The sequence below is a fragment of the Salmo salar genome, chromosome ssa05, assembly GCF_905237065.1.
Source record: "Salmo salar chromosome ssa05, Ssal_v3.1, whole genome shotgun sequence".
Classification (NCBI taxonomy): Eukaryota; Metazoa; Chordata; class Actinopteri; order Salmoniformes; family Salmonidae; genus Salmo; species Salmo salar.
In genome coordinates this window covers 41,612,853-41,625,367 of record NC_059446.1, presented here as the reverse complement: position 1 = coordinate 41,625,367, position 12,515 = coordinate 41,612,853, and positions in this window count along the sequence as shown.

Sequence of the window (12,515 nt, the reverse complement as noted above, 5' to 3'; positions counted from 1 at the left end):
GGGGAAAGTCTTTCTGTCTGTCAACCCAGAAGACAGAAATATTTAACACTAAATGGCTACATGAATTGAATGATAGACAAACATAGACATACAGGGGCAATACTGCTAGAAATGAATTGGCAGATATTGTGTTACGTTTGTCTTTTTAAGCCAAATGTGGCTAACCAGGGATGGGATAGTGTCAATGTGGATTTGATTGGATAGTAGCTGGGAACTTGAGGTATCTGACACTTGTGAGATTTGTTTATGAAAGTTTGCGGTGGAACATTTGAAAAATAAATGCATTTTCGAAATTGTTCAGAAAGCGACTCATAGGTGGGCTGCGAGCTACAGGTAGCTCGCAATCGACCTATTGGAGACCCCTGCCATAGACTGTTTTCTCTGCTACCGCAAGCCGTACCAGTGCACCAAGTTTGGAACCAACAGGACCCTGAACAGCTTCAACCCCCAAACCATAAGACTGCTAAACAAGACTGCTAAATAGCTAATAAAATAGCTAGCCGGACTATCTGCATTGACCCTTTTTGCACGAACTCTTGCACTGGCTCTGTGCACACACACTGTACCCACACACTCTCACATACTTATACATTGACATCCCAACACACACACACACTACATACGCCACACATAGCACACACACGCATGCTGACCCACACACACACAGACAACGTACACTGCTGCAACTGTTTATTATCTATCCTTGCTGCCTAGTCACTTTACCCCTACCTATATGTACATACAGTGGCAAGAAAAAGTATGTGAACCCTTTGGAAATACCTGGATTTCTGCATAAATTAGTCATAAAATTTGATCTGAACTTCATCTAGGTCACAACATTAGACAAACACAGTTTGCTTAAACTAATAACACAAACAATTATATGTTTTCATGTCTTTATTGAACACAGTGTAAACATTCACAGTGCAGGGTGGAAAAAGTATGTGAACCCTTGGATTTAATAACTGGTTGACCCTCCTTTGGCAGCAATAACCTCAACCAAATGTTTTCTGTAGTTGCGGATCAGACCTGTACAAAGGTCAGGAGGAATTTTGAACCATTCCCCTTCACAAAACTGTTTCAGTTCAGCAATATTCTTGTGATGTCGGGTGTGAACTGCTCTCTTGAGGTCATGCCACAACATCTCAATCAGGTTGAGGTCAGGACTCTGTCTGGGCCACTCCAGAAGGTGTACTTTCTTCTGTTGAAGCCATTCTGTTGTTGATTTACTTCTGTGTTTTGGGTCGTTGTCCTGTTGCATCACCCAACTTCTGTTGAGCTTCAATTGGCGTACAGATAGCCTATATTCTCCTGCAAAATGTCTTGATAAACTTGGGAATTCATTTTTTCCGTCAATGATAGCAAGCTGTCCAGGCCCTGAGGCAGCCCTAAACCATGATGCTCCCTCCACCATACTTTACAGTTGGGATGAGGTTTTGATGTTGGTGTGCTGTGCATTTTTTTCTCTCCACACATAGTGTTGTGTGCTCCTTCCAAACAACTCAACTGTAGTTTAATCTGTCCCCAGAATATTTTGCCAGAATCACTGTGGAACATCCAGATGCACTTTTGCAAACCTTCTTTTGGACAGCAGTGGCTTCTTCCGTGGTGTCCTCCCATGAACACCATTCTTGTTTAGTGTTTTACGTATCGTATTCTCGTCAACAGAGATGTTAGCATGTTCCAGAGATTTCTGTAAGTCTTTAGCTGACACTCTATGATTCTTCTTAACCTCATTAAGCATTCTGCGCACAGCTCTTGCAGTCATCATTGCAGGACGGCCACTCCTAGGGAGAGTAGCAACAGTGCTGAACTTTCTCCATATTCAGGCAATTTGTCTTACCGTGCACTGATGAACATCAAGACTTTACGAGATACTTTTGTAACCCTTTCCAGCTTTATGCAAGTCAACGATTCTTAATCTTCTGAGATCTCTTTTGTTTGAGGCATTGCTCACATCAGGCAAGGCTTCTTGTGAAAAGCAAACTCAAATTTTGTGAGTGTATTTTATAGAGCAAGGCAGCTTTAACCAAAATCTCCAATCTTGTCTCATTGACTGGACTCCAGGTTTGCTGACTCCTGACTCCAATTAGCTTTTGGAGAGGTCATTAGCCTAGGGGTTCACATACTTTTTCCAACCTACACTGTGAATGTTTAAATGATGTATTCTATATAGACAAGAAAAATACAATCATTTGTATGTTATTAGATTAAACACACTTTGTTTGTTTATTGTTTTAAGTTTCACTGTGTATTTATTCCCTGTGTCACCATTTCTATTACATTTAACATTTTTAGCTTAACTTTGCATTGTTGGAAAAGGACCCTTAAGTAAGCATTTCACTGTTAGTCTACACCTGTTGTTTACGAAGCATGTGACAAATGAATTTTGATTTGATGGAAGTTGGATGCATAGTTTGTGCTCTCCAGGGATAGACATTGTGGGTCCTGTTGAATGTTTCTGTGTTATAGAATGACTTGAGGTGACAGAGGGAGGGAAATGCGAATTACTCACTCTGCGTCTTGAGAATGACACTTTAAATGGGAACTGAATTGAGGCCGTTGTTCGCGGCTTTGATTTGAAATAATTTCACAGGCGCAGAGAGAATAACGTTATTGTAACGCTTGTCGTCTGTAGAAGAAGGTGACCAAAGCGCAGCGTGGTGAGTGTTCATATTAATGATTTAATAATAAGAAACACAGCCAACAGTTCTGTCAGGTTACAAAATGTACAAAACAAAAAATAACTACCCACAAACCCCAAAGGAAAACAGGCTGCCTAAGTATGACTCCCAATCAGCGACAACGATGTACAGCTGTCCCTGATTGAGAGCCATACCAGGCCAAAACAAAGAAATACAAAGCATAGAAAAAAGGACATAGAATGCCCACCCAAATCACACCCTGACCAAACCAAAATAGAGACATAAAAAAGGCTCTCTCAGGTCAGGGCGTGACAGTTATAGAGAATAATCGCATGAATGGTTACATTATGATGGTATTTCACCATTGTTAAGACATTTTTTGTTTCTTATAATACAGAGCATTCAGCATTGTTTCACATCCCTGAAAGAATCAGCTCTGTATAACTAAATGGCTTTCATTTAGGAAATAATGATTTTTTTTATTTTCTCATTTCGTGCAGATATTTTTGTCTAGCATTTTCAGCTTGAAAATGGCTTCTAAATATAGTTGAAGTCGGAAGTTTACATACACCTTAGCCAAAAACATTTAAACTCAGTTTTTCACAATTCCTGACATTTAATCCTAGTAAAATTCCCTGTCTTAGGTCATTTATATCACCACTTTATTTTAAGAATGTGAAATGTCAGAATAATAGTTGAGAGAATGATTTATTTCAGCTTTTATTTCTTTCATCACATTACCAGTGGGTCAGAAGTTTACATACACTCAATTAGTATTTGGTAGCATTGCCTTTAAATTGTTTAACTTGGGTCAAACGTTTCAGGTAGCCTTCCACAAGCTTGCCACAATAAGTTGGGTGAATTTTGGCCCATTCCTCCTGACAGAGCTGGTGTAACTGAGTCAAGTTTGTAGGCCTCCTTGCTCGAAACACACACTTTTTTAGTTCTGTCTACAAATTTTCTATAAGATTGAGGTCAGGACTTTATGATGACCACTTCAATACCTTGACTTTGTTGTCCTTAAACCATTTTGCCACAACTTTGGAAGTATGCTTGGGGTCATTGTCCATTTGGAAGACCCATTTGCGACCAAGCTTTAACTTCCTGACTGATGTCTTGAGATGTTGCTTCAATATATCCACATAATTTTCCGTCCTCATGATGCCATCTATTTTGTGAAGTGCACCAGTCCCTCCTGCAGCAAAGCACCCCTACAACATGATGCTGCCACCCCGTGCTTCACGGTTGGCATGGTGTTCTTTGGCTTGCAAGCCTCCCCCTTTTTCCTCCAAACATAACGATGGTCATTATGGCCAAACAGTTCTATTTTTGTTTCATCAGACCAGAGGACATTTCTCCAAAAAGTACGATCTTTGTTCCCATGTACAGTTGCAAACCGAAGTCTGGCTTTTGTTATGGCAGTTTTGGAGCAGTGGCTTCTTCCTTGCTGAGCAGCCTTTCAGGTTATGTCGATATAGGACTCGTTTTACTGTGGATATAGATACTTTTGTACCTGTTTCCTCCAGTATCTTCATAAGGTCCTTTGCTGTTGTTCTGGGATTGATTTTCACCTTTCGCACCAAAGTAAGTTAATCTCTAAGAGACAGAATGCGTCTCCTTCCTGAGTGGTTTGACGGCTGCACGGTCTCATGGTGTTTATACTTGCGTGGGCTACAATTATTTTTCTGATTTCTTTTGATTTTCCCATGATGTCAAGCAAAGAGTTACTGAGTTTGAAGGTAGGCCTTGAAGTACATCTACAGGTACACCTCCAATTGACTCAAATTATGTCAATTACCCTATCAGAAGCTTCTAAAGCCATGTCATCATTTTCTGGAATTTTCCAAGCTGTTTAGAGGCACTGTCAACTTAGTGTATGTAAACTTCTGACCCACTGTAATTGTGGTACAGTGAATTATAAGTGAAATAATCTGTCTGTAAACAATTTTTGGAAAAATGACTTGTGTCATGCACAAAGTAGGTGTCCTAACCGACTTGCCAAAGTTATAGTTTGTTAACAAGAAATTTGTGGAGTGGTTGAAAACGAGTTTTAATGACTCCAACCTAAGTGTATGTAAACTTCCGACCTCAACTGTACCTCCCCAGCAATTGAGCACTGGTATGAGATGGAATAGCTGTAACACCATTTACAGGGACAGTTATACAATATGTATTTCAGCTAAAATGTTATGGTCCTCACTGAATAGAACACATTTTCCCTCTTCATAACACAAGAATGCTGATATTTCAGGTGGTTAATGTGGTCTGTAAGCGTTCAGCTTAGTCAACACTGTTATTGCATTTTCATGGCTATTCTGATGAATGTGGAAGTACCCCTGGAGATACTATATAATAATACCAATACCAATATCTTCAGTTTCTTGGCAATTTCTCGCATGGAATAGCCTTCATTTCTCAGAACAAGAATAGACTGACGAGTTTCAGAAGAAAGTTATTTGTTTCTGGCCATTTTGAGCCTGTAATCAAACCCACAAATGCTGATGCTCCAGATACTCAACTAGTCTAAAGAAGGCCAGTTTTATTGCTTCTTTAAATAGCACAACAGTTTTCAGCTGTGCTAACATAATTGCAAACAGGTTTTCTAATGATCAATTAGCCTTTTAAATTGATAAACTTGAATTAACTAACACAACGTGCCATTGGAACACAGGAGTGATGGTTGCTGGTAATAGGCATCTGTACGCCTATGTATATATATTCCATAAAAAATCTTCTGTTTCCAGCTACAATAGTCATTTACAACATTAACAATGTCTACACTGTATTTCTGATCAATTTGATATTATTTTAATGGACAAAAAAAATTAGCTTTTCTTTCAAAAACAAGAACATTTCTAAGTGACCCCAAGCTTTTGAACGGTAGTGTGTCAGCAGTATTATATACTGTAGTTCTTTAATAACCTGTTGGGGCTCGGGGGCAGTATTGAGACATTTTGAAAAAAATATGTGCCCATTTTTAACTCCCTCCTACACCAACTCAGAAGCTAGGATATGCATATTATTAACACATTCGGATAGAAAACACTCTGAATTTTCTAAAACAGTTTGAATGGTGTCTGTAAGTATAACAAAACTCATATTGCAGGCAAAAACCTGTGAAAAATAGATCCCAAAAAATGTGAATTTTGTGACTGTACTATTTAGTGTCATTGTTTTATAGTTACCATAGTGAGAAAGGATTCATTTCGCAACACCTACGGCTTCCACTAGATGTCAACGATCTTTATAAAGTTGTTTGAAGCGTCTATGATAAACAGAGAGCAAATTAGAATGCAAGGAAGTTGACATGTCATCACTTCATTTTTTGCGCCTGCGCATAAATCTGAGAAGCGTGAGTTTGTCATCATTGTTTATCTAGACATAGGATAGGTTGTGTGAAAATATTACTGATGTTTAACGTTAAAAATGGACCAAAAGATTAATGCTAAACAACATTTGACATGTTTGAACGAACGTAAATAGATTATTTACTAGTTTTTTTTTTGCTTTTCGGCGTGATTTTACACCCCCCCCCCACCATGTTTTGTGGGAGCATAATGAACGCTAAGTACTTGGTGTTATTTGGACATAAATTATGAACTTTGTCAAAAGAAACCACATTTGTTCCAGACCTGGGATGCCTTCCGGACCTGGGATGCCTGCCTTCTGATGGAGATAATCAAAGGTAAGGGGATATTTACAATGTTATTATCGATATTAGATGATGCTAACTGTATAGCATAGCTTATTGTTCTTAGCATAGCACCCCGTTTATTGCAAAATGTGATTTCCCAGTAAAGTTATTTTGAGATCTGGCCATTCGGTAGCAATTACGAGATGATAATATATTATTCTTTGAATGACAATATTATAATTTACCAATGTTTTCGAATAGTAATTTTGTTATGTTCACCGGAAGCATTTCAGAGAAGAAAAAATCTGAATTTCACGCTACTGTAAAATGCTGTTTTTGGATATAAATATGAACTTGATGGAACAAAAAATGCATGTATTGTATAACATAATGTCCTAGGAGTGTCATCTGATGGAGATTGACAAAGGTTAGTGCATAATTCTAGCTGGTTTCTGCTTTTGGTGACGCCTGACCTTGAATTGAAAATGGATGTTTGTACTTTTGTGGCTATGTACTGTCCTAACATAATCTAACTTTATGCTTTTGCCGTAAAGCCTCTTTGAAAATCGAACAATGTGGTTAGATTAAGGAGATGTTTATCTTTTAAATTGTGTAAAATAGTTGATTGTTTGAGAAATTGAAATTATTAGATTTTTGATGTTTTGAATTTCCAGCCTTGTTAGCAATCCCGACTCGGGGTTCATTGCTAACCTGTAGCCCCAACAGGTTTTAACCTTGTACTCTTTTGTTTCCTGATTAGAGATCTAAAACGTCTTCAGGGATTATTGGGGTTTACTCCTTATCCTAACCTATCCCCGACAGGATCAGTGGTCATGTAGAAAAGGAGATAAGGAAAGAAAAAGCGGTTATGACAATTGGCACCAAGCCAATGCTCTCTTAACGTATTGATGTTAGTCTTTCCCTAGTTCGCCAGATTAATATCGATTTTGGACCTGTCAATCACAGGTGTTTTAGACGTTTTAAAGTCCAGAGTGGCGTCTCAGGTTTCTGTTCCAAGATTAGCAGTTAAGACCTTCTCACATTAACAGAGGCTACGTTCCAAATGGCACCCTTTATAGTGCATTACTTTTGACCAAAGCCCTATACGCCTCGGTCAAAAGTCGGGCACTATAAAGGGTATACGGTGCAGACAGGACGTTCTCATCACATTAACAGCTCCACATGAACTTCCTCCCAGAGGCCCTGTTGTTGCCACTTTTCAGAACAGAGGGAATACCATCATCTCTGGCTTCTCTGTCTGCTCAGCATGCACACTTCAGGGAGACAATAATTACTCCCGTCTGTCTGTCTGTCTGTCTGTCTGTCTGTCTGTCTGTCTGTCTGTCTGTCTGTCTGTCTGTCTGTCTGTCTGTCTGTCTGTCTGTCTGTCTGTCTGTCTGTCTGTCTGTCTGTCTGTCTGTCTGTCTCGCTCACTTTGTCCCTTTTTCCAACTCTCTCGTTTGCTCATTTTGTCTTTCACAGAGTTTATCTAAGATTATATGGCTATTTAACAATTAGAACTACTTGTATTTTTGGTTTTTGGTTTCTAAGAGTCCACTAGTACTGAACTGTTGATGACCGCTGTGAAGATGTGTTGAAAACAACTGTGGGACCTGCTGCGGAGTGGAGGGTTAGCTGGGACCAGTGCCTTGGATAAAATTAAAGACAGCCTTGTCCTATTGATTTCATCATGGCTTTAGGGAATCTGAGGCTAAGAATAATGAAGGAGGTTGACCCGGAAAATAAGTTCAATCATGTTGTTTTCTTGCCACTGCCAGAGAGGGCTGAAAGGACACCGCAGTGTTTTGGCTGCTGAGGAATATGGATGAATAGCTTTGTTATTGGTAATGGGGCTTGGATAACATTCAGCTCTGATGACCAAAAGGGAAAGAGAGATACTATGAAACCCTGTCTCCCTACCTATTCTTCTGCCTGAATGTCCTTCTGTGTCTCTCTGATACACACAAACACACGCAATGTTCCTCTCTCCTCCTCTCCCGCCTTCTCTCTGTCCATCGGGGATAAGGTATCACGGCAGCCAACGCGGTGACAGTCACAGCCCATACAGTTATATACTGTACATCATGCCACCGGCTATTTACTACCAAACATCAATATGAAACACTCTGGCCACTGGGTGATTTCTGCCCCTTTCTGCTCCAGATTCAAAATGCAAGGCTGGCACTTTCTGAAGCACCATTTATACTTGAAGAGAGAGGAGGGGGGGGCAGAAGTGAAAGGGAGGCCCAGCCACTCAAATTTGCTAAAGGCCCAGTTTGCTCCCTGAGAGTAAGCCTCTCTGTGTGTTGTAAATGTGATGGACCACAGCCATCAGGGGGTACAGATTTGCATGCCTATCAGGGTGAATGCCTGCATGTGCCTGGGCTGGCTTATGGCTGGGGAGGAGGGGTTGTTGGACGAAGGGCTACGTCTGGCAGGCACACAATCCGCTCACAGCAAGCTGCTGAGCTGAATGCTTTAGCTCGAAGTCATTAGATTATTGACCTCTTGGCTTTCTGAGAGTGGGGCTTTTATCTATTATCTGTTGGGTCATGGTGATTAGAGTTCTGACTTCATGGTCCATAACTGTGTGCTATGTTCTCTATAAAATAGGCCAGGTTCAATGACACTGTGTTTACTGAAAACATCCACACACCATACTGCAGCTACATTCCTTCTGGTAGACTGCTCCCCCCGCACCTCTCTGATTCAGAGGGATTGGGTTAAATGCGCAAGACACATTTCAGTTGAATGCATTTAGTTGTACAATTGACTAGGTATCCCCTTTTCCCCTTTCTCATAGACACACATCAAGAATGTAGCATATTGACCGCTATAAACCAATATAAAGTTAGTCTAAGATGAAGAGGTAATTTTCCATAGACAGAGAGAAGAGTAATGGTAAGGTGGTAGTACATTTAATATTTTGTTATCTATGATTAACATTTTTTATTCTGAACCCCATTAGCTGTTGAAGATGCAGCAGCTATTCTTCCTGGGGTCCACACAAAACAAAGAACATGACAAAATACAGAACAGTAATGGACAGGAACAGCAACACAAATTTTAACTAAGAACAATACAACTATTAAAACATAATAATAAAGTAGAAATCCGCAGGTCTTGGGCGACCCTATGCCGACCCACTTCTTGTGTAGTGTTTTCACTTAGAACAAAAACAAGGAGGTTGAGCCCTGAACCGCCTTGGGCTGGCCTTCTGGGCCAGGTGTGTCTTTGTGCTAATCCCACCTACTTGATTGACCCTGCTGCCCCAGAGATGGAGAGGAAGTGAAAGTCACTTGCAACTTGTTACAGCCTCCAGAAACAAAAGAGCGGATGAAGACAACAAGCATCATTCTCTGTTATTTGATCTGTGTTGCAGGGAACGGATGTTGGAGCAGCCTTAAGGGCAGTAAGTAGCAGGAGGCAGCAGGATCACGTGCAAAATAGTGTCCAGTTTATTAATAGTGAAAGGTGGTTCCCAGTTAATTTTTATTTAACTAGGCGAGTCAGTTAAGAACAAATTGTTATTTACAACGATGGCCTAGATTGCCTTGTTCAGGGGCAGAACGACTGATTTTTTACCTTGTCACCTCAGGGATTCGATCCACCAACCTTTCGGTGACTGGCCTAACGCTCTAACCACTAGGCTACCTGCCACCCACAATGATGAAATCCAATTAATATTTACATAATCTACAAAGGTATTTACAAAATGAACAGACTCTCAAAATACAGGTTTGAATATACAGTGCATTCGGAAAGTATTCAGACCCCTTCGTTCTTCCACATTTTGTTACATTACAGCCGTATTCTAAAATGGATTAAATAAAAAATCTCCCTCGTCAATCTACACACAATACCCCATAATGACAAATAAAAACCAGAAATACCTTATTTACATAAGTATTCAGACCCTTTGCTATAAAAGCTCATGTGCATCTTGTTTCCATTGATCACCCTTGAGATGTTTCTACAACTTGATTGGAGTCCACCTGTGGTAAATTCAATTTATTGGACATGATTTGGAAAGGCACACACCTGTCTATATAAGGTCCCACAGTTGACAGTGCATGTCAGAGCAAAAACCAAGCCATGAGGTCGAATGAATTGTCCGTAGAGCTCTGAGACAGGATTGTGTCGAGGCACAGATCTGGGGAAGGGTATCAAAACATGTCTGCAGCATTGAAATACCCAAGAACACAGTGGCCTCCATCATTCTTAAGTGGAAGAAGTTTAGAACCACCAAGACTCTTCCTAGAGCTGATTGCCCGGCCAAACTGAAAAATCGGAGGAGGAGGGCATTGGTTAGGGAGGTGACCAAGAACCCGATGGTCACTCTGACAGAGGTCCAGAGTTCCTCTGTGGAGATGGGAGAACCTTCAAGAAGGACAACCATTGTTAGAGAATTTCCAGTCAGCTGGTGATTTTCCAGTATCTATACTGTTTTCCCAGTAGTAGTGAAACAGAATCAATATGGGGTTAGTTATTAGACATGTGTAAGACGAATGAAGTCTGAGCCCATGTGAATGTGCAGAGCTGGATCAACATAGAGTTAACCATTAGACATGTAAAAACAGAACGTATGCAGAATCCATGTGGATTCCCATTACACACGGACATGACATACAAAACATGAAGCTCTGAGACACAAACTTCAAACACAGGACAAATTACAATATGGGAAAAAAACAAAACTTCTTTCTCATCAGTGTAGCAAGTGTTCATGTGCACCTGAACATCGCATCCACTGGGAAGATTGCAAAATGTCAAATTAATGCATTTAAATATGAAACTGAAATGCGTCACAATGCAACTTGACCAAACATTTCCTCTAGACATAATTAGCCTTGAGCACAGTAAATACCCATGCAACTGGCAAAAGAGGAAAAGAACAACAGTATGTACATTTAAGATAAATAAATTACTAGATACACTACATGACCAAAAGCACGTGGACAACTGCTCGTCGAACATCTCACTTATGTAACTGCCTAACTATTATTTGAGATAAATCCGACATTTACTCATTGATCAAGTATCCCTTGTACAAATACACTCACATATAATATCAAACTGATAAAGTTACCATTAGGCCTCTAACAGGGTTGACGATAACAGGGTTGACGATAACAGCGTTGAGGTTTTAGGTGAAGATCGGCTATTACTCCTCATGCGGTTAAGAGCATGGGACCGCATGGTGTTCATGAAATTAGGAATTATAGATATGTTCCACACATAATGAAAGTTAAATCAAATTCAAGTTTTCCTAACATTAATTGAGTGAACAGGGTTGGTGTTGAGCTCGACCACCTCAGTCAAAGATGATAAAACAAGTATAAATAGACCAAAAAGAGACAGAAGACTTTCTTCCTTTTCCACCATGCTGTTCGGAGGACCCAAACGATGTCACCTGCTGTCAATCATTCAACTTTATCAAATCAAAATCAAATTTATTTTTATATAGCCCTTCGTACATCAGCTGATATTCTCAAAGTGCTGTACAGAAACCCAGCCTAAAACCCCAAACAGCAAGCAAAGCATGTGAAAGAAGCACGGTGGCTAGGAAAAACTCCCTAGGAAAAACTCCCTAGAAAGGCCAAAAACCTAGGAAGAAACCTAGAGAGGAACCAGGCTATGAGGGGTGGCCAGTCCTCTTCTGGCTGTGCAGGGTGGATATTATAACAGAACATAGTCAAGATGTTAAAATGTTAAAATGTTCATAAATGACCAGCATGGTCAAATAATAATAATCATAGTAGTTGTCGAGGGTGCAACAAGCACGTCCGGTGAACAGGTCAGGGTTCCATAGCCGCAGGCAGAACAGTTGAAACTGGAGCAGCAGCACGGCCAGGTGGACTGGGGACAGCAAGGAGTCATCATACCAGGTAGTCCTGAGGCATGGTCCTAGGGCTCAGGTCCTCCGAGAGAAAGACAGAAAGAGAGAAAGAGAGAATTAGAGAGAGCATATTTAAATACACACAGGACACCGGATAAGACAAGAGAAATACTCCAGATGTAACAGACTGACCCTAGCCCCCGACACATAAACTACTGCAGCATAAATACTGGAGGCTGAGACAGGAGCGATCAGAAGACACTGTGGCCCCATCCGATGATACCCCGGACAGGGCCAAACAGGCAGGATATAACCCCACCCACTTTGCCAAAGCACAGCCCCCACACCACTAGAGGGATGTCTCCAACCACCAACTTACCGTCCTAAGACAAGGCCG